The 21829-nt window shown below is 40.9% G+C and overlaps 1 pseudogene; it reads left to right on the forward strand.

Moving 5' to 3' along the window:
• Positions 1-796: 796 nt before the first annotated feature.
• Positions 797-20549, forward strand: LOC136150969 (mitochondrial import inner membrane translocase subunit TIM44-like; annotated as a pseudogene).
• Positions 20550-21829: the final 1280 nt, after the last annotated feature.

The following is a 21829-nucleotide window of genomic DNA, read 5'->3' on the forward strand; positions in this document are numbered from 1 at the left end:
GGGGCCTCATGGACTGTAGCCCACCAGGCTCCTCTGTCCATGGGATTTTCCAGGCAAGAATACTGGAGTGGGTTGCCATTCCCTTCTCCAGGGGATCTTCCTGGCCCAGGTATTGAACCCATGTCTCTTATGTCTCCTGCATTGGCAGGCAGGTTCTTTACCACAAGCATCACCTGGGAAGCTCTCCCCAGAGCACACCCAGTAGCAAATGGCCTTTAGCAGTTATGTGAATGATGTAAATAGGATGAACAATGTTATTTTTAATAATAAAATAGCACATATTTTGGCATATGTTTGGAACTCAGAGTTGAGCCTCCTATGAAGCAATAAGATTCATAGTGAATGCTAAGTCTTTGCTTTCACACTAATTATAAATCCATTGATTTGTAATGGATCCTTAATATTAATCCCTTAAACTATATATTTTAAGACACTTTGGGTTCATTTTGAATTTTTAAAAATAAACATGGGCTAGTTTTCTCTATTTATAAACAGCTCATTTGAGACTTGTAAAGCCCATCAATTTGGGGCCATTGACTTGTATTTCTCTGCTGTCTTTCTTTTTTTTATTTTTATTTTTTATTTTTGGCTGCACCGCATGGCTTGTTGGCTCTTGGTCCCACACGGGGGATTGAACCCGGGATGCAGCAGTGAAAGCACTGAATCCTAACCACTAGACCACCAGGGAACTCCCCTCTCTGCTATCTTTCATTCCCATACGTGTTTTCTGCTTTTGTTCTCTTTGATGGTCTCCCTGTGTTGTATTTGTTTTGTTCTTCGGGGCTGCTTTAGTCCGATGGACACCCCAGAGAAAATTCTGACTCAGCAGACCTCTTCTAAAGGGTTGCAGAAGGTAAGTGAAGGCTACTCAGCCTTTGAGGACTGATAGTATGTGAAGCTATCAAGATGCTACTTGACAGGACCCAGCATCAACATGAAATGAGATCACGAAGCTATAGAACACAGCAGTGGTCCCACAGCCAGACTAGAGATGCAGATGTAGAGAATGGAGCTGTGGACACAGCAGGGGAAAGAGGGTGGGATGAATTGAGAGAGTAACACTGAAATATATACACCACCATGCGCAAAACGGATAGCTAGTGGGAAGCTGCTATATATCACAGAGGGCTCAGGTCGGTGCTCTGTGATGGTCTAGAGGGGTGGGATGGGGAGATGGGAGGGAGGTTCAAGAGGGAGGGGAAATATGTATACCTATGGCTGATGCATGGGTATGTACGGCAGCAACCCACTCAGTACTGCAAAGCAATTATCCCCCAGTTAATAATAGATAAATTTAATAAAAGTAAAAAAAAGGGAGGGGATATATGTATACCTATGGCTGATTCATGGTAATGTACGGCAGCAACCCACTCAATACTGCAAAGCAATTATCCCCCAATTAATAATAGATAACTTTAATAAGAGTAAAAAAGAGTAAAAAAGAGGGAGGGGATATATGTATTGTTGTTGTTCAGCCGCTCGGTCGTGTCCGACTCTTTGTGACCCCATAGACTGCCACACACCAGGCTTCCCTGCCCTTCACCATCTCCCGGAACTTGTTCAAACTCATGTCCATTGAGTCGGTGATGCCTTCCGACCGTCTTGTCCTCTGTCATCCCCTTATACTTCTGGCTAATTCACATTGTTCTTTGGCAGAAACGAACACAGCATTGTAAAGCAATTATCCTCCAGTTAAAATTTTTTAAAAATTAGAAAAAGCAAAAAATGGAACAAAGCCTAACTTAAACTTGCCATAATTTTAATAAATTTGTGGATGCCAAAGAAAGAAAGAAAGAAGTGGTCCACAGCTTCAGGCTGTGACCAGAGACCTGAAAGCTCCCTGACCTGCTCTCTCTTCCTTCCACAGTCTCAGCCTTTATCTGAGATCCGGGATCAAGGGTGGAAGAGTAGTTTGTGCTGTTCTTGCCGCTGATACTTATTTTCCAACCCTTTCAGAAAAGGTAACCCTCTTACCCAGCCTTCTCCATGACTGCGTAGCCACACATACCACACATAAATGAATCTCCCAGTTGGGAGTGTCTGTGCTGACCCTGGCGGATGTGTTGGTTGGGTGATAAACATCAGTATATGTCCTGACTTCTATGGGGCCACATGAAGAAGAGAAAACACAGATTCATGAACAAGCCCCATTCCTTCCTGTAAGACCCACCAGCGTTCTTGGCCTTCCCCGATCTACAGAAACTGATTCCAGACCAAACAAGAAATTCAGGCAAGGCTTTACTGGGGCCCCTGTTATGGCAGTGGGGGAGCGAGGATAAACAAGTCTCCCTTGCTCACTCCCCGAGAAGAGGGGGAGCTTGCTTCTTATGAGGCGAGGGTAAAGATGTGTCCAGGGGTCGGGCAGAGGGGTGGCTTAGGTGGTCTGACTCCCCTTTAGCGGTGTTGAGTGCAGGGCGCATGCGCAGTCCCTGCTTTTGACTCGAACACGTCCGGCTCTTTTTTTTTTTTTTTCCTTCCGGTTTTTGCTCCCCGCTCTTCAGAAATGGCAGTGGGTGGCGGGGGGCAGGGGTTGGGGGGTGTTGATCATTCTGTTTCTTGTCCAAAATTTGCCCCAACTGCACATGCGTGCGTTTTTAGTCCTTTAGGGTTTCTATTTTGTGTGTCCAGGTGCAAGCATTGCAGCAAAGGATTCCAGGTTCCACGTCCCAGCCTGTTTCACGCATCCTCAGCCTGCAACTAAGCTAAGTCATTTCCCTGGGGAAACTGAGAGTAGTTGTAGGCAGAAGCCAAATGCTCAGTGAGGTAGTGTATGTGCTGGATGTTCAGCTTTGCTTGAAAAAACTTTTATAAACCTTTCCAAACATCCACATGGACCTAAGTTTCTTATCTGCTAAAGGTTGACATCCAACTTTTCTCCCTCTCTTTTCATTTTATTTTAAAATAATTTTCTGAGGGTGGGATGTTTTGAAAGAACAGCATGTATATTATCTATGGTGAAACAGACCACCAGCCCAGGTGGGATGCATGAGTCAAGTGCTTGGGCCTGGTGCACTGGGGGGACCCTGAGGAGTCGGGTGGAGAGGGAGGTGGGAGGGGGGATCGGGATGGGGAATACGTGTAACTATATGGCTGATTCGTGTCAATGTATGACAAAACCCACTGAAATGTTGTGAAGTGATTGGCCTCCAACTAATAAAATAATATTAAAAAAAAAAAAAAGAAAAGTTGAAACCAAAAATAAATAAATAAATAAATAAAATAAAATAATTTTCTGGTGTTTTATTAGTATTCTGACATTTAATTATGAGTTGTTAGAATTATACTAGAAAGAAAACATCTCTGTTCAGACTTCAAGGACTAATACAATAATACCACTTGCTTCATTAAGTCTTGGGCATTATAACCTCACAGCACACCTGGAGAAGAACTAACAGATTCACTACAGTGATGGGTGGTCTCTGCTGAGATGATAAACAATGCCCCTTTATGTTTGAAGAGTCATTGATCATGCTGAGCCTATGAAAAGTGAAAAGGGGTAAAGTTATGGTTACTTTTGAAGGACTGAAGCAATGGTTTAAAAGATTGCTCAAGGAAAGACATATTTTAAAATGTGGGATTACTGTAGAGTTGTGCTGAATGCTAGGAACTTGGTAACTGGCAAACTGTTTTTACTTCTGTGTAAGACATGCTCTAGGAACAAATCACAGTTTGCTGAGGAGCTGCAAGGCAGTTTGATTAACTTTCTTTTCTAGGACAAAAGGCTACCATTTAACTTGACATCCGCAGGAAGCTATGCGAATTGAGTGATTCAGTCAATGATATTAATTCCATTTGAATTCCATTTGAGTTTATTGATTCCTTCATCTGGGAAATAAAAAATAAAAAAAATTAAAAAAAGAAGCAGGGAGCAGCTGTGGAGGCAGTAACCCAGGTCTTCCAGATTTTTGCTGTAAATCATGGGAAGGGATATGGTCTAAATTGCTCCCATTTGTAAATGCTTCTAGGCTGTTCTTAGAGTGAAAAATGGCTTATCTTCGAACTTCCTTTTTCTGTCCTTTGTTAAGCTAAGACAGAAGCCCAGTGGCTAGCAATAAAGAAAATTGTACTAAACATTTAGAAAACCTTTCTTTCCCAGGACATGAGCTACATGCAGATATGTTGAGCTTGTAATCAGTGTGAGCAGTGTTCTTCTTATCCGAGGGATGAGCTTTTGGACGAAGCAGACCTGGAATGCTTGCATTTGTTGGGAACTCATAGCTGTAGGGAAGACAGCTGTGATGAATGATTCCCCAGCACCCCAGGTCTGGGGAACAAGAAGTTCACTTGCATTTCTGTTTATAAAACAGAATATATCTGGCAATAAATAATGCCTTCAACCTTGATATTTTTTCTCAGACTAATTCCATTCATTAATCAAACTAAACCGTTATACTAAACCCCAAGGCTAATATGCTATAAAAAGTTCCTATCTATAGTGAGGACGGGTTGATTTGTGACTAAGATGGGGAAAAGAAGGATTATCTCATGTTTCTTTTATTTCCCCAAAGTTTGGTGTTTAAAACACATAAAATTTTTAATTTAATCCCCTCAATTCCTTGAGCTCGTTACATCTGATTGCTGTTCAGATAGCTTCTAGTATGCAAAGGGTCACTTGCTATGGTCTGAATGTGTGTGTCCCTCCAAATTTATACATAGAACCCCTAGGGGATGGTATCGGGGGGTGGGGTCTGATTTGGACCCCACCTAGGACATTATTTGGAGAAGGCAATGGCATCTCACTCCAGTATTCTTGTCTGGAAAATCCAATGGATGGAGGAGCCCAGTGGGCTGCAGTCCATGGGGTCACGAAGAGTCGGACATGACTGAGCGACTTCCCTTTCACTTTTCATTTTCACGCATTGGAGAAGGAAATGGCAACCCACTCCAGTGTTCTTGCCTGGAGAATCCCGGGGACGGGGGAGCCTGGTGGGCTGCCGTCTATGGGGTCCACAGAGTCGGACACGACTGAAGCGACTTAGCAGCAGCAGCAGCAGGACATGATTAGGTCGTGATTAGGTCATGAGAGCTCTACCTTCAAGAATGGGATCGGTGCCCTTGTAAAAGGGACTCCAAAGAGACTCCTTGCTCCCTTCCCCCATGGAAGAAAACAAAGAGAGTCTGCATCCCAGAAGTCCCTCTCTTGACCATGAAAATGACAGTTGCTCAGTCATGTCCAGCTCTTTGCCACCCCATGGACAATAGCCCACCAGGCTCCTCAATCCATGGGATTTCCTAGGCAAGAAAACTGGGAATGGGTAGCCATTCCCATCTCCAGGGGATCTTCCCGACTCAGGGATCTAACCTGGGTCTCCGGCATTGCAGGCAGATTCTTTACCATCTGAGCTACCAGGAAATCCCCCTTCAGTCATGATGATACCCTAATCTAGGACTTCCAGCCCCCAGAACTAAGAGAAATAAATTTCTGTTGTTTATAAGCTACCCAGTCTATTGTGTTTTGTTAAAGCAGCCTGAATGGACTAAAATAGCTACCTACACTCCAGAGAAACTGTAGAGGAAGTCAGTGTTTCAGTTTCTAACCCTGTGAAGAAAGGTCAGGGGCTGGGAGTCCACTGAGAACAGAATAATCTAACAAGAGACACATGGGAAACCTCACCCTGGCTGAAGCCAAAAGGACGGCATGTGTGTGTATTAAGTGTGCTAGTTGCTTAGTCGTGTCTGACTCTTTGTAACCCCATGGACTGTAGCCCGCCAGGCTCCTCTGTCCGTGGGATTCTTCAAGCAAGAATGCTGGAGTGGGTAGCCATTCTCTTCTCCAGGGAATCTTTCCAACCGAGGGATCGAACTGGGGTCTCTTGCATTGCAGGCAGATTTTTTGCCATCTGAGCCAACAGGGTTCGTGTACTACTACCACCCAATTAATAACAGCAACAACAGCAACAAAAATGTTAGGAATTATAGGTAGAATTGAGAAAAGGCAAGAGTTCTGCTCCAGGTCTAAGCTGTAGTGTCAGCCTCTCGACTGCTGGGGCTGTATTTTGGTCAGGATTCAATCAGAAAAGCAGATGATTGTACATGTACATTCAGGTATATTTTTCTATATAAATGATACACATAGTTAAAAGTTAAAACTCAACTACTCGGCCATAAAGAAGCATGAAATAATGCCATTTTGCAGCAACATGGATGCAACTAGAGATTACCATACCAAGTGGAGTAAATCAGAAAGAGATCTCTAAGACAGACACCGTATGATATCACTTCTATGTGGAATCTAAAATATGACACAAATGAACCTATCTGTAAAACGGATACAGATTCACAGACATAGAGAACAGAAAAGAAAAGGTCAGGTGGGTGGGCTGGGAGAAGGTTGAATTGAGAGTTTGGGATTAGCAGATGCAAACTGGCATATATAGGATGGATAAACAAGATCAAATTGTATTGTGATAAACCATAATGGAAAAGAATTCTTTAAAAAAAGAATAGGGTTTCAAGGACACACCCAAAAAACTTAAAACTCAAAAACTTCTAGAGGAAAACATAGAAGATCTTTGTGACATAGATGAAAAATAGTAATTATAAAATATAGTCCATCAAAATACAAAATTTCCATACATCAAAAGATTTCATTAAGATGATAAAAAGAAAAGCTGGCTACAGCTGGAAGAAAATATTTGCAATACAAATATCTCATAAAAGACTCATACCCAGTATATATAAAGAATTACTGACTAATAGAAAAATGAGCGCTCTTTTTAATAAAAAATTGCAAAAATCAAAACATACTTTACAAAAGAAATCATATGATTGTAATTATAAAAGTGTCCAATGCACACATGAAAAGATGCCAGACATCAGTGAAATGCAAATTAAAAGCATAATTTACACAAACTGGAGTAGCTAAAATTAGAATAAACAGACAATATTAAGTATTGGGGAAGGCTACAAACGTAACTCTCATGCATTATTGCTGGAATAATGTTATGGTATAAAGATAAGTACTTTGGGAAGCATTTTGGTATTTTAAACATATATTTAAAATATAATTTAGCAATTCAACTCCTAAGGAAATGAAAATATATTCAGTAAAAAAAAAAAAATACAACAACCCTGTACAAAGAACTTCCCTGGAGGTCCAGTAGTTAAGACTTCACCTTCCAATGCAGAGAATGCATTTTTGATCCCTGGTCAGGGAACTAGATCCCACGTGCCTCGGGGCCACAAAACCAAAACAAAAATTTTTGGAGGCAATATTGTAACAAATTCAATGAAGACTTTAAAAATGGTCCACTTAAAAAACACAACTGTACAAGGATTTTCATAGCAACTGTTCCATAACTGTTGAAACTAGGGGAGAAAAAACAATTAAGGAAATAAATTACCAAATTATATGGTGGCATTCCCATTCAATGAAATTCTACTGGCCAATGAAAAGGAATAAACCACTGTATATCAGTTATCTGGGACTGTGTAACAAACCACTTCAAGATATAGTGACTTAAAACAACTCTGATGTATTATTTCTATAGGTTAAGAGAGTGGCATTTCTGCCTGGGCTGACTCTTGCATTTATATTCAGTTGCCTGGATGGAACCAAGAGAGCCTCACTCACCTCCTGGTGACTTGATGCTGGCAGTGGGCTGGACACTGCCTCCATGTGGCCCTTTATCCAGATGGTCTTCCCATCCTCTAGGATTTCTCTCTCTAAATGTGGCCTGTCTCTTCAGCAGGATAGCCTGAACTTCCTTATACAGCTGCTGGAGAAGGAAACCGCTGCCTACTTCAGTATTCTTGCCTGCAGAATCCCATGGACAGAGGAGCGTGGCAGGCAAGAGTACATGGGGTCATGAAGAGTCAGACATGACTCAGCACGCACAGTCACACGCTTCTTCCAAGACATAAAGTAGAAGCTATAAGCTCTATTAAGGCCTGCATTCAGAAGACAAAGGCTATCACTTCCATCACATTTTACTGGTCAGTCAAATCATAAAAGCAGCCTGCTTCATGGGGCAGTATATAGACCTTGTCACATGATGGGAGGGGTAGCAATTTTCCATTATAAAGGGATAAGGTAACAGAAAAGGGGGAGTCACTGGGAGGCTATTTTCACCACGATCCCTCTTGTGACATGTATAAAACAGAGAGTAATCTCACAAATAATACCTTGGCTGAAAGAAGACATTCACAGAAGAGTAAACAGTATATTATGCTATTTTTATATTAAACCCCGTAACAGTCAAAACCAAGCTCTAAGTCAGAAATGAGAATACTGATTGGTTGTCTATTGTGGGAATGGAGCTGGGGAGGTTGACTGAGAATTGGGACAAGGAAGCTTTCTGTAGTGATGAAAATGTGCCATGAATTTCAGATTTTCTTCGTTGATATTAGTATTTCACGTCCAATAAACAAGTCTTATAAATATTTCTTCATTGTTCATATAATTAATTCTTTTCCATTAATTGGCTAGAACAGCAAACAATCAAATACCCTGTTTATTTCTTCTATTAGAAGTTTATCTTGTAATGAATTATTGCTTTTATCATGCTCTGAAAATTTTTCGCTACAATTTGCTTCTCAGTGCCCCCATATATGTCTATTTATTTTGTTGTTCATCTTTACTGCTTTTCTTACAGCCCATCAGCTTTTGAGCATGATATAGAAAAGGGAGAAAGGATATAAGGAAGTTTTCCCCCCAAATTTTGATGTAGCTTCTGCTAGAGGAAGTGAGTTAATGAATAAATCTGGGTCTGTACATAACTTGAATGAACAGAAAATCAGCTTTTTCCTTTTACCACCAAACAAAAAAATGTTAACTTTTTTTATTCTTAAATATATAAAAATAAATAGACAGTATAGTGAACCCATTCTCCAGCCCCGAACATAAACAGGCCAATCTTGCCTCATCTATATTCCTAGCCCCAGTGCTATTAGAGATGGACCATCTTGTTAAACTTGCTCTTCAAAAGTAATCCAGGATAGCATATGTGTTTCATTTGTTCCATCAATCAGATGAATCTGAAAAGAAAACAAAACTATTACAAAATACCAAAGTAATTAATAACTTCTGGTCCTAAGAAGCAACTTTCTGTCTGATGAGATGAAGAGATGGAGCAACACGTGCTACACATTCACACAGACCTTGGTTCTCATCTCTCGTAACTGCTATGTTGCCACACAACTGATGGCAAATGGTTTTCAATGACAGGTTGCAATTGTCCAGAACATATTTTATTGGTTGAAGAAACTCACAAATAGATGATTTTCATTAGGCCAAAGGAAAAAAAAAAGAATAGCTTAAAACTGCTCATAGGATTTTCTTTTGTAACAAGTGTGCATTGTTATTACCAAGTGACCAGGATAGAATATAAACGGAGTGGTAGGTGGTGTTTGGTTTGCCACTTCATTTGGTATGGATTCTCCCATTATTTCCATTTTATTTTAATGTTTGGATAAGTAAGTCACATTTGTTTCTTTCACTTAGACATTTTTTCCAAGTCCTGACACAACAATGGATTAGATTCAATAACTACATGATTCCCACTAAATTTGTATTATTGAAGAATTTCACTTTTCATTATGACCCTGAAGGAAAAAACTCTCACTTAAAATTTAACAACTGTCACTACTTTTTAGAACTCCAGGAATAATACTGAGTTGTCTTTGGTCTTTAAGATCCTGATCCAGTGTGTTTTGTTTGGCTTGACTTGCATATAAAACAAGCAAACACAGGCTCCTTGTATTCTGTGTCATCCCCAGGACTTGAGAATTCTCAATATGTTCATTCAGACTGAGCACTTGTCTTGTGTCTTGTGTCTGTCTCACTGAAAACAGTTTAAAATGATTCACGCAATTTTAGTGTTGGACTAGTCTAGTCCAGATCTCAAAATAATTTAACCAGTTACATTTTTTTCCTTCTTAAAATATCTGTTTGAGACTTTCTGCTTATTTTGCATTCTGTACATTTCTCTCTACATATTATTAGGATCATAATTCTGAAAAACTGCTGTCATTAATAATGTTGAATATTTTAGTGCCTTCCGTAACAACATGAGGAAATGAGACATGGATCCCAACAAAATCAACTTCTTCCTCAAGATAAGCGGTTGCTGACTATCTGGAATGCTCTGGTGGACTTATAATTTCTCTCCTATTTTAAAAACATTTATTAAAAAAATTATTTTTCATTGTGTGTAATTGCTTTACAATATTCTGTTAATTTCAGCTATACAATGAAGTGAATCAGCTATATGTATATATATATACCCCAGGACATGGAAGCAACCTATATGTCCATCAACAGATGAATGGATAAAGAAGATGTGGTTCATACATATGTTGGAATATTACTCAGCTATAAAAACAAAACTCAACAAAACAGGGTCATAAGATGGAGATGAGGATGGACCTAGAGTCTGTCATACGGAGTGAAGTAAGTCAGGAAGAGAAAAGCAAATATCATACATTAACGCATAAATGTAGAATCTAGAAAAAATGGTACAGATGAACCTATTTGCAGGGCAGGAATAGAGATGCAGATGCATTATTAAGGAGATGCATAATTCTCTATGCAGGAATAGAGAATGGACTGTGGACACAGACGGAAAGGGGAGGGTGGGACGAACTGGGAGAGAAGGATTGATATACACACAATTTCTCTCTTCTTAACTTTCCTTTTTTTTCACTGCTTTTCCTTCTGAAAGCATTCTCATTCTAGTAAATATATCTATCTTTTCACGATGTGCCTTCCAAGAGATTTCCATTTCCTTGAGGCCCAGTGGGAGAATTTGGCCATTCTGAGGCTCCTGCAGTCTTCTTTCTTTAAGAATAGATTTTTGGCTTGCAGTAGGATACTTAATTTCATTTCATTTAAATTTTGGCATAGTCCATAATTCATCACAATGTACACAATCTGAATTTAAGGTTTGCAAAAGTGCAATTCAAATACATTTTAATTGCTCCTACCTTGTATAGAACTATATAAATTGGTAATCAAACAACTTAAAAAAAAAACTGAGGTATGGTTGATTTGCAGTGTCAGGTTAGCTTCAGGTGTAAAGCAAGGTGGTTCAGTTATACATATATAATCTACTCTTTTTCAGCTTCTTTTCCTTTAGGTTATTACAAAATATTTATTATAGTTCCCTGTTCAGTAAGGAACAGTAGGTCCTTACTGGTTATCTATCAAACAATTTCTATTTTACATATATTAACTTGTTGATAGATATGTGTAGGAATTTTTATCACTGGGACCCTCTATTCTTTGGATTATCTCACTGCTTTTAGACAATTTTGTGTGCAGACTCACTATGCCAATGTCAACGTTATAGGTTGTTTCTTCTGGAACTACTGTCAGGAAAGATGTTGAGTAACAACACAGTAAAGCTTGTTGAGTAACAAGCTAATGCATTGCAGAAAGCACAGAATGCCACACAGACATTTCAGATGCACATGGTACTGCCACAGTTTTGCTCTATAAACACAAGGATTCTTATAAACTTGTATTTGCATGATTCCCACAAAAAAAAAAGAAAGAAACGTATAGAGTATTTAAAATTGTATATTCTGAATTATTTTATCTGTCCCTGACAAAACTCCCATTTGGGTAGGTATTGAAGCGAGCCACATCTTCCACTAACAATTTTGCTTTGCGGGTCTGATAGTTAAAAGAGATTCCTGCAGACTAGCTTTGGTTCATACATCGTTTCTCCCACATGACCCCCTTATCTAGGGCTGAGTGGTTAGGGCACTGTTGAGGCTGCATGTTGCAGCCTCATCTCTGACCCTACACTTCGTATTACCGTTGGGTGAGTCAGCCTGGTGGACAACGGTGGTTTTCCTGGAAGTCATCTTTATACCTGGACACCTAGCAATAAATAACAATGCGAGAGAAGACCATAAGCTACATAAATATACTCCATTAAACCAAAAATATATGCTTCCTTTGCTCAGCTCCCTTTATCTGTATCTCCCAAAAGCCAGGCCATTCTGAAATCCCTGATTTCACAGGGCAAGTATAACAAAGGAAAAATGAGTCAAAGAGACAATTGTCTTAACCAGTGAAACTATCTTACTTTGACATATTTTAGAAAAGCACATGACTAGGTGAACTCATTTCTAGGTTCTCTCCCAGGCCTTGGAAATGGTCCATTAAAAATGAGGGCCTCTGACATTTTGTCAATTTTATAGTAAACCTGCTTCTGATCCCATCAGCAAATTACATCTGTAAATTACAGTTCATTGATTACTCTTGACGTGTTGCTGAGGACATTATATATACAGTGAAGAAAAAATTCAGAATTAGAAACTTATTTAACTCATGATTTAATGGTTTTAGATCAATCATTAACAATTAACCATATAATTACAAAATTATTTAATAATAAATGAACAACAGTAACTAACGTATGAGAAGCTCTTTTGCAGGGTGTATGATCTACACTTCAACACTATGAGACAGGTGTACTATTACAGGTATTATCATCCCTGTTTCAGAGATGAGGAAACAGAGGACAGAGAGGATACATGATTTGTTCACAGTCGTATAATTTTAGTAGAGGATCTGAAACAATTTCTATGAGGAATGCTATGGGACTTCTACGGTGGCTCAGTGGTAAACAATTTGCCTGCCAATGCAGGAGATGCGGGTTTAACCCCCTGGAATAGGAATCGGCAACCTACTCCAGTATCTTTGCTGGGATGATTCCATTGATACAGGAACCTGGCAGGCTATAGTCTATAACTTTGGGGTCCCAAAGAGTCAGACATGACTGAAGTGACCGAGTCCTCATGAGGAATTCTATGACAGGGACCCAAATGTCTTCTTGTCCAGGCAGGAAGGATACATGGGGAGAGGAGGGGGTATAGTTGTAATGAGACCAGTCGCTCACTCCCTAGGGACTGGTGAGACTGTCTTGAACTGGAAAGCTCAAGGCCATCTAAGGATCAGTAATCAGACCCAAGGGATTGTGGCCCCGTGCTAACACTGGCCCAGACTTTCTGATATTTCAAGAGAATACAAAAACATAAAAGTTTGTGTGTCACTGTGTATAATCTCCAAATTGTAAAACACTGAATCTGTTTATTTTTTGTTTGTTTCTGATCTCACTTTTTAATCAACACTAAGGCCTTTTATCATTTAGCTTCCTTCTTTCTCGAATGTCTGAAGACATTCAATTCCCAGGACAAATACACCTTCCTTTGTTTCAGTAGTTTAGGAATGATCACCACCCTTGCCCATGTCTTCATTTGTGCCAAAACAACAACCTATATAGAAGTGACAAGAATTTCACCATCTCTATTCAAAGACCTTATGGAAAGAACAAAACCAGGGATGACACGTCTTTATCAACAACTGCCAGCTCAAAAACTCTTCTGTTTTGGGCAAATATATTAATCTGTATAGTTGCTGAGGCTGCCTTGGACTCTAACCTCTGGAAATCAGAAGTACTGATGAGGGGGGTCAGTGTCACATGGCAGGTGGACCCGGCTGCCTGTTGCAGTTTATTGTTCTTGAATCAATTTTTAAAAATAAAAATAACAAGTGGGCCAAAAAAAGGACTGTGCTTCTAACCCTGCTCCAAGGCCAGGACTACTCAGCCACAGTTAGTTCTTTGCAAAATCACAGTGTATAATCTGTATTCCTACACTCTTTTTTCCTTTGCTTCCCTTGTGGCTCAGTTGGAGAGTTTGCCTGCAACACAGGAGACCTAGGTTTGATCTCTGGGTTGGGAAGATCCCCTGGAGAAGGGCAAGGCTACCCACTCCCGTATTCTGGCTTGGAAAATTCCGTGGACTACAGTCCATGAGGTCACGAAGAGTCAGACACAACTGAGTGACTTTTGTTTTCATTTTCACTTTTTTCCTTTTACTACTCAAAGTTTTGTAGGTTGCTTTCACTGCTTAGCATTTTGTTTTTCCTAGAGCAGTTGCTTAAATAAGTTGGTTTGTAAGATTCTCTGACTCAGAAGTGGATCTTGACCTTTCTCATCAGGACGCTTTATGGGAGGGAACACAAGAAAAGGTAACATACAGCAACATTCAACCGTTTACCACAGGTGATATGGTGCTATCTACCTGTAAAAAGTATTAATTTTCCCTCTGGTTGCTCCTTATTGGTCAAGTATCAGATCAACCTAGGAGTAAAGAAATATAGAGAAGGACATAAAACGCTGATCAAAGGGGTGGGCTCGAGTGGGAGGTGGGAGGGAGCTTCAAGAGGCAGGGAACATATGCATACCTGTGGCTGATTCATGTTGATGTATGGCAGAAACCAACACAATATTATAAAGCAATTATCCTCCAATTGAAAACAAATAAATTAAAAATAAAAAAGAATCAGAAGACCTCTGATCTATTACCACTTCCAAAGAAGCATTTAGATATGCTACAGTTAAGTACAACTAAATATTAGTAATTATTAAAGTTAAACAAGAGATTGTTCAAGTTTACTTTAAACTGAACTATTATAATAATTGATATAATAACTTTGTGTATGGAATACTGTTTGAAATGAAGTGGGTTATAGATAAGTAAATATGTTTTTGTTATATCCACTTTTTATTCAAATGGTACTGGTAATAAACTTTCATATATATTTTTTCTACAAAAAAAATCAGTAATTAGCAGTCATAAACATTTCAGGCATCAAGGCACCTGTCCCACTTTAATATCCACTGTATAAAATATGGAATTGCTTCCTAAAAGCATACGGCCAGATCATTCAATAGGATCCCCAACAACCTTTGCCCCTGTTATCTTGCAGCCAGAAATCAACACTGTTAGCAGCAAACCTCAGAAATAAAAACTTAGTATTCATACTATAACAGGTATAAGTCCCTGAAAGCACAGTGAACTCAGTAATGTGATTGCTTCCATTCACTTCATTTTATCTATTATTTTTTATTTTTGATTGTATGTTTCATACTTCCAGTGACCAAACGCTTGTGTCAAGTGGTTGAAATTATTGGTTCCAGAAATTCCAGTGAGCTGGCTTTACTGACATCTGCCTGATTTTTGAGCTCATTGTATCTGTGTGTATCACTGGGGTTCACACGTATACAGAAAACCAGCTTTTCCAACATGGAAGACAGAGGGAGACTCACCTCCTGTCCACACAGCCTCGGTCATCTGCATTTGGGTCTCTTCTGTTTCTTCAGAAACAGCCCAAGTGTGTGATTATGTACTTCTGGAGCCTCGCCAGCTCACTCAGGAGTTTCTGGCCCTCTGGTGTCTGTCCCCTAAGGCAGCAAACTCGATCGACTCAGAGAGCTGTTAATTAAGTGAATTATGTCTGGTCAGGAATTTATGAACAAAGAAAATGGGACTGGAAATGATAACTGTGCCCTCACAAAAGACTGAGTAAGCGATATGCAAATTAAACAAAAAACCCCAACCCAACCTTATAAAGAATCTCTTTATAAGGATTTTCCCTCTACTCTGAGTTTAGTTTTTTGCTATAACCCAATTTGACAGAATACACTTGTTCTTTAGTGAGATTGTTCTCATCCCAAATATGCTTATAATCTTGGGTAAAATGCAGAGAAGAGCTGAGAGGAATATAAACACTGTGTCTTCTCTTTACAGAACCGTTGAAGGAAATGCTGTTTACTTGGAAATAGAGTTCCAGAGAGTATGTCTGCCATCTGTAGTCCAGATGATGGTGGCTGTGGTGATGAATTAAACATTTAGAAATAAAAGCTAGTGGTTGTTTCTGTTTTCGAGGATAAGGCAATTGAAATATTGTTTCATTACTCTTAATGCACAAAATAGCTAGAACTTGTTTATGCATTATATATTCATAACTTAGAAGGCACTTAAAGAAAGACACAATGATTGTGGATTTTTGAGAGTGTGTCTTGGCACAATTTCTGCATAAGCTCTGATGCAGACGTAATATGTTAAGCCATGGAGACTGCTAGAAATTTGAAAGCACTCTTATTAGCTCCATGACTTACTCTTTAATGAGGGCTCTTGCTCTAAGATTGATTGTCTCATATGCTGCCACTCATAAGCATGTATTAATCAGTTCACTGTGAGTGTCCCCATTCTCGAAGCTGTGAAAGCACATTTAGAAAGCTGTCCGTGATTCTTTACTAAGTGAGATGCAAAGAAAGCTAAATGGGTATGATTCCTGAGCACTGCCCTTCAAGAACAGGCTGTCTAAAAGGGACTTGTACAAGAACAGGGCAATGAATACAGTACATTCATAAAATATTCATAAAATCAAGGCGCATAGAAGTGTTTTTTTTTTTAAATAAAAAATCCTCTTTCCTTGGTGAAGGCAGAACAAGCAGAGTAATGGTCTTTGTCATCATGCTCAATCACGTCTGACTCTGCGACCCCATGGACTGAGGCCTGTCAGTCTCCTCTGTCCATGGTATTGTGGGACCCCAGCAAGAATACTGGAGTGGGTTGCCACTTCTTACTCCAGGGGATCTTCCCGATCCAGGATTCGAACCCGCTAACCGACATCTCCTGTGGCTCCTGCATTGGCAAGTGGATTCTTTACCACTGAACCACGCCCGGAGTAATGGTAGAGGAATCATTATCTTTCATCCAAAGTCAAGAGACAATTCTGGTATGAAATGAGACTTCAAAGGCTGTTTGTACAATCAAGAAGATCGAGAAGGAGGCATACAAGCCAGAAAATGAACAACTGAAAGCAAGTTGGACTTGGGAGATGGTGATGTGTAGAAATGGCCAGGATGCTGGGTAGCGGCAGGGGCTGGGGACAGCCATGGTTGTAATGGGACCAATCATTCACTCCCCAAGGACTGGCAAATTGGAGAGATCGAATTGGAGAGCTCAAGGCCATTTAAGGGTCACTATTCAGACCCAAGGGGTTGTAGTCCTATGGTAATACTGGCTCAGACTTTCAGATTTTTCAAGAGAATATAAAAATATAAAAATGTGTGTGTGTGTGTGTGTGTGTGTGTGTGTGTGTGTGTGTGTATAAACTCTGAATTGTAAGACACTGGGAGGTGGTGAGCTAAATACAAGAATATGAAATTGAAGCAGGCTGTCTATCTGTAACTCAAGCTACTCTTTATGGCCCCATGGACTGCAGCACGCCAGGCTTCTCTGTCCTTCACTGTCTCTTGGAGTTTGCTCAAACTCATGTCCATTGAGTCGGTGATGTCATCCAACCATCATCCAACATCCATCTTCTACTGCTCTCTTCTCCTCTTGCCCTCAGTCTTTCCCAGCGTTAGAGTCTTTTTCCAATGAGTCAGCTCTTTGAACCAGGTGGCCAAAGTATTAGAGCTTCAGCATCAGTCCTTCTAATGAATATTCAAGGTTGATTTCCTTTAGGATTGACTGATTTGATCTCCTAGTTATCCAAGGGACACTCAAGAGTCTTCTCCAGCACCACAATTTGAAAGCATCAATTCTTCAGTGCTCAGCCTTTTTGTTTTGGTCCAACTCTCACATCTGTCTGTACGTGACTACTGGACAAACCATAGCTTTGACTATATGGACCTTTGCTGGCAAAGTGATGTCTCTGCTTTTAAATACACTGTGTAGGTTTGTCAGAGCTCTAGGTAACTAATAAGGACCTACCATATAGCAGAGGGAACTCTACATAATATTCTGTAATAACCTATATGGGAAAAGAATCTAAACGGGAGGGCAGGATATATATATATGTATAACTGATTCACTTTGTTGTACATATGAAATTAACACATCATTATAAATCAGCTATATTCCAATAAAAAATGTTTAAAGAGAGAAATAAAACTTGGAAAGTAAGAAGAGCAAGGAGATAAGTAAATGCAGGAAGGGGATAGGAAGCATTACTGCTCAGTTGCTGATAAGATATTCCATTGGTCCCTGAGATGGGTCTGGAGCTATGAAATGATGATTAAATTCTCATCCAATTCCTGAGTAAATGCTTCTAATATCAGGCAACTGAGAAGTAAATTGAAATGACATTATTAGAAATAAGTGTCTACGTATAATTTGCAGTCTCTTTGCCTGAAAGAAGAGATTTCATCATCTGTATTCAATGCTTTTGAGACTACTAAACTGAATCTGATATTTCTTCATGTTAAATTGAAGGCTGTAGTTATCAAAATGCTGACAGGTTGAGTTATTGGCTATTTTCAGGGCCCATGAAAAGAATCTCCCATTAATAACATTCACTGTGTACATTGGTAGCAGAGAATTACTTAGAGCTATCAAATGTGTTATTACAACTTATCCTGTATGCCCTAAAGAAGACATTTTTGACTTGTGGGGGAAAAAGGATATTTTCAGGGAGTTGACAAATGACAAAATAGCACGGCCTATAATAGGGGGAAAGATGTAGTAATGCAATTCTATAATAACTCAGTTAGAATCTGCCACTTCTTTTTTGGTTGTTGTTTTTCAACAAGGTTTACAATGCTTATCTCTGTTGTTCTCTCCCTCTCTCACACACACACAATGAGATGAAACCAGAAAACAAGAAGTCAGATGAAGAAATTTGTTTAAAATGTTGATTTATCATGTGGGCTTAAAACTCCCTACAAAAAAATTTGACCATTTCCTTTATTTTCTACTAAAAATATCACAACTGTCAGTTTAAGTATACAATCGTGTATTATGTGTCCTTAATGCACATTAAAAAAAAAGAAGAAGAAAGAAAATCTTTTTAAAAGTTCTGATTTTAAATACAAAAGCAATGGTGTAGGGATAAACATGGGGTTATAACTACAAGGTGTAGGTAGCCTTATTTGGCAAATAAGGCTCTCACACTTCCTTTTCAGAGTGTAATCACCTGCATAAGTAGTTCTCAAGTCTTTTGTATATTTCAGCCCAAGAACTATTTTCACAGATTCTCTATGGACCATTATGGACACACCCTTCATATCCGATGGCTACACAGACATAACCGTATTCCATACTCCCACAATACAGAAGCACATATGCATAACCCAAGAATGTGTGGAGAAATGACGATGCCTTTTGATGCCTCTCATCCATATGATTGACATACGAGTTATAATTCCTATGTCCCACGTACCCTGCTGGGCACTAGGAGGGACCCAGGAATAATATACCCAATTCCTGTCCTCAGCAAGGCATCTTTAAGTAACTGGTGAGAGACATTAAAAAAAAATGGCAAATCACAATATAGTAAGGGAAGTAATTTTGTCATAAAGATACGGAGCACAGTGCTGTGGAATTCCCAGAATGGAGAGATCCACCCTTCCCAAAGTCAGGGAAGACTTCACAGAGAGATAGACCCTTAAAGGCATAGGATTTCACCAGACAAGAAAGAGGTCTTGAATGAATAAAGTTCAGTTAATTCTAAAAAGTAAATGCTCTAAAAACACAATCAAAGCTTTTCCCCACGTGGGATCCTGCAGCAGGATGGTGGCACCCTGCTAGTACCGGCAGGCTGGTACCCTGCCCTCGGAGATGGTCTGCAGCGGAGTCCACCTCCGGCCCAGCCACAACCTGGTGCCGCTACCAGCTGAGCAGAGGGTGGACCCTGTCCAAGTTCTGTGCCTCAGGAAACAGAAAAGGCTTTCTCTACAACTGGCTCGGTAATAACAAACAGGAATTAGCCGAAAACAAAGAAATGAACAAAAGTATTAAAAAAAAAAAAAGTTCTGAGATGAGGCCAGGAAGCCAGGAGGAGATACAGAACCATCGAGTCGGAAACCCTAAAAACAAGAGAGGCGATCAGGAAAGAAACTGGAGGCGATCTCAGGCTCCGGGAAGGCGAGACTTGACGAAGTCATTCAAAGTGATCTTGGCCGGAAAATCAAGGAGGGTGTGGAAGAAGCAGCCAAGACCACCGAGCCGTCAGCCGAGTTGTTGTCCAAAGCCAGGGAGAAGCTCGACTGGACTGCTGCCTTCAAAGCCCCCTGCCAGGGCATGGAGTCCGTCTAGAAGGAGATGGACCAGAACATCCCAGGGCAGACTGGGCCTACCTGCGGCTGGAGAGAAATTCAAGGAAGAGAAATTTGTTTGAGGCCGAGGAGGAGGTGCTGGGGATCGCTGTACATGGACTCTAAGTGGGACCAGCAGTGGAAGGACTTCAGGGACAGCGACCCGGTGCTCTATCGGTTCTTCAAGGTGAAGATGAAGTGTGCTGAGAGCAACAACGCCTTAGGCTGGGCGTCCCTGCGTGCTGACAGTCAAGGTCCAGGACTTGCTGACAGTCAAGGTCACAGCAAAATGATGGATGCAGAGGCCTGGCTAATCACCACCTTCCAGGCCCAGTTGGTGATGGTGATCAAGAACCCCAGAGGTGAGGTGGTTGAGACTGACCTGGACAAGGTACTGCTAAACGTTGTACATGTGGGTGCTCTGCCCAGACCAGGATGAGCTGAAACCCTCTGTCGCCTGGTGGTTCCCGGACATCTCGGCCTCCAGCACAGAGCAGCTCCTTTGAGCAGGGGCCTCCGGGGCTGACCCTCACTGAGGACACTCGGGGGACTGGTGTCCACCTGCAGCAACCAGATCTCTGGGGACAGGACCGTCAGCTCTGTCGCTGCCCTACCAGGCCGGCTGCAACACCAGCTGAATGGGGCAGGGAGGGGATGGTCTGCACTGCCGCCCTGCCCCCTGTCAGGCTGGTCCCAGGAGGGCCATAGGCACACAAGACAGCCAGAGCCCAGAGGGCCCCAGCCCTGAGACTCCCTCCCAGGGCAGAGCTGTGGGGGCTGGGCCCATTGGCCACATCAGCCAGGCTGTTTTAGCTCCTTTTTTTTTTTAAACAGTGCCCTGGTTATCCTGTATATAACTGAGATCTGGAAATAATAAAACACCAAAATGCAAGAGAGCAAAAAAAAAAAAAAAATCTTTTCCGGATACCGGGATGCAGAGCACACAAAAGACCTTTCCAGAACCCTGAGCCTTCCTGATGAAATCTTGGGTTCTTTCTGCAGCAGAAGTTAGATTCTTCTTTCCAGTACATTTGTGTGATGGTCTTGTTGGAGTCACAGATCAGATCACAGTATATGAAGGTGAGGATGGAGTTTCCTCAAAAGGAGAAGCAACTCCTGGAATCAGTCATCTTGGGAAACAGTCAGGCCTGGGATAAGAAATAAGGATTTTGTAAGCCACTTAGGAGAGAAAGTTTTCCTTCTCTCTGGGGCTGAGGGTCTAAGGCAGGGATATTCCTGGAGGTTTTCTGATATTGGGATGAGGGTAGGGCCTCGCTGATGGTTCAGAGGGTAAAGAATCTGCCTGCAATGCAGGAGACCCCGGTTCGATCCCTGGGTCTGGAGGATCCCCTGGAAAAGGGAATGGCTCCCAACTCCAGTATTCTTGCTGGAGAATTCCATGGACAGAGGAAGGAGCCTTCCAGGCTGCAGTCCACAGGCTCACAAAGAGTTGGACACAACACACACGAGTAAAACTAAGACCCTCAGCACCAGAAGTAGCCTCTGTCGCTGGCCTGCCTTCTCAATCTCAGTGAGTCACAAGCTGCAATTTCATGCTGCAGACGGAAATTTTCCACAAGGGTTACTCGGTAGGAAACATGTCATTCTGTCTGCATGGCTGTCATCAGGTCCTGTTGTGTAACAGCTAGGCTGCAACATTAGCTGCAGTAACAAGCAGTCCAAGAACCTCCATGGCATGAAACAGGGAATGTTTGTTGCTTGTTTATCTACATGTTTAATGCAAGCATGTGCATTGTGTGGCCTCTGCTTAAAGCTCTTCTCTTTTCAGGCCCTTAAAACTCCCCCCCAGCAGTGGTGGATGTGACTTCTGCTGGTCCAAAGTGATGCCACACATGAGCAAAGGCAGCAGATGATGGTGGCCACGGACCCCAACCCCATATTCCAAAGGAAATTTCTTGAGTTCTTGGATGGAGGGTATACGGTTTTAATTAGGAAAATGATGATCAAATTTGAAATGTACTGAGCAG

The sequence above is a fragment of the Muntiacus reevesi genome, chromosome 19 (genome assembly GCF_963930625.1).
Source record: "Muntiacus reevesi chromosome 19, mMunRee1.1, whole genome shotgun sequence".
Classification (NCBI taxonomy): Eukaryota; Metazoa; Chordata; class Mammalia; order Artiodactyla; family Cervidae; genus Muntiacus; species Muntiacus reevesi.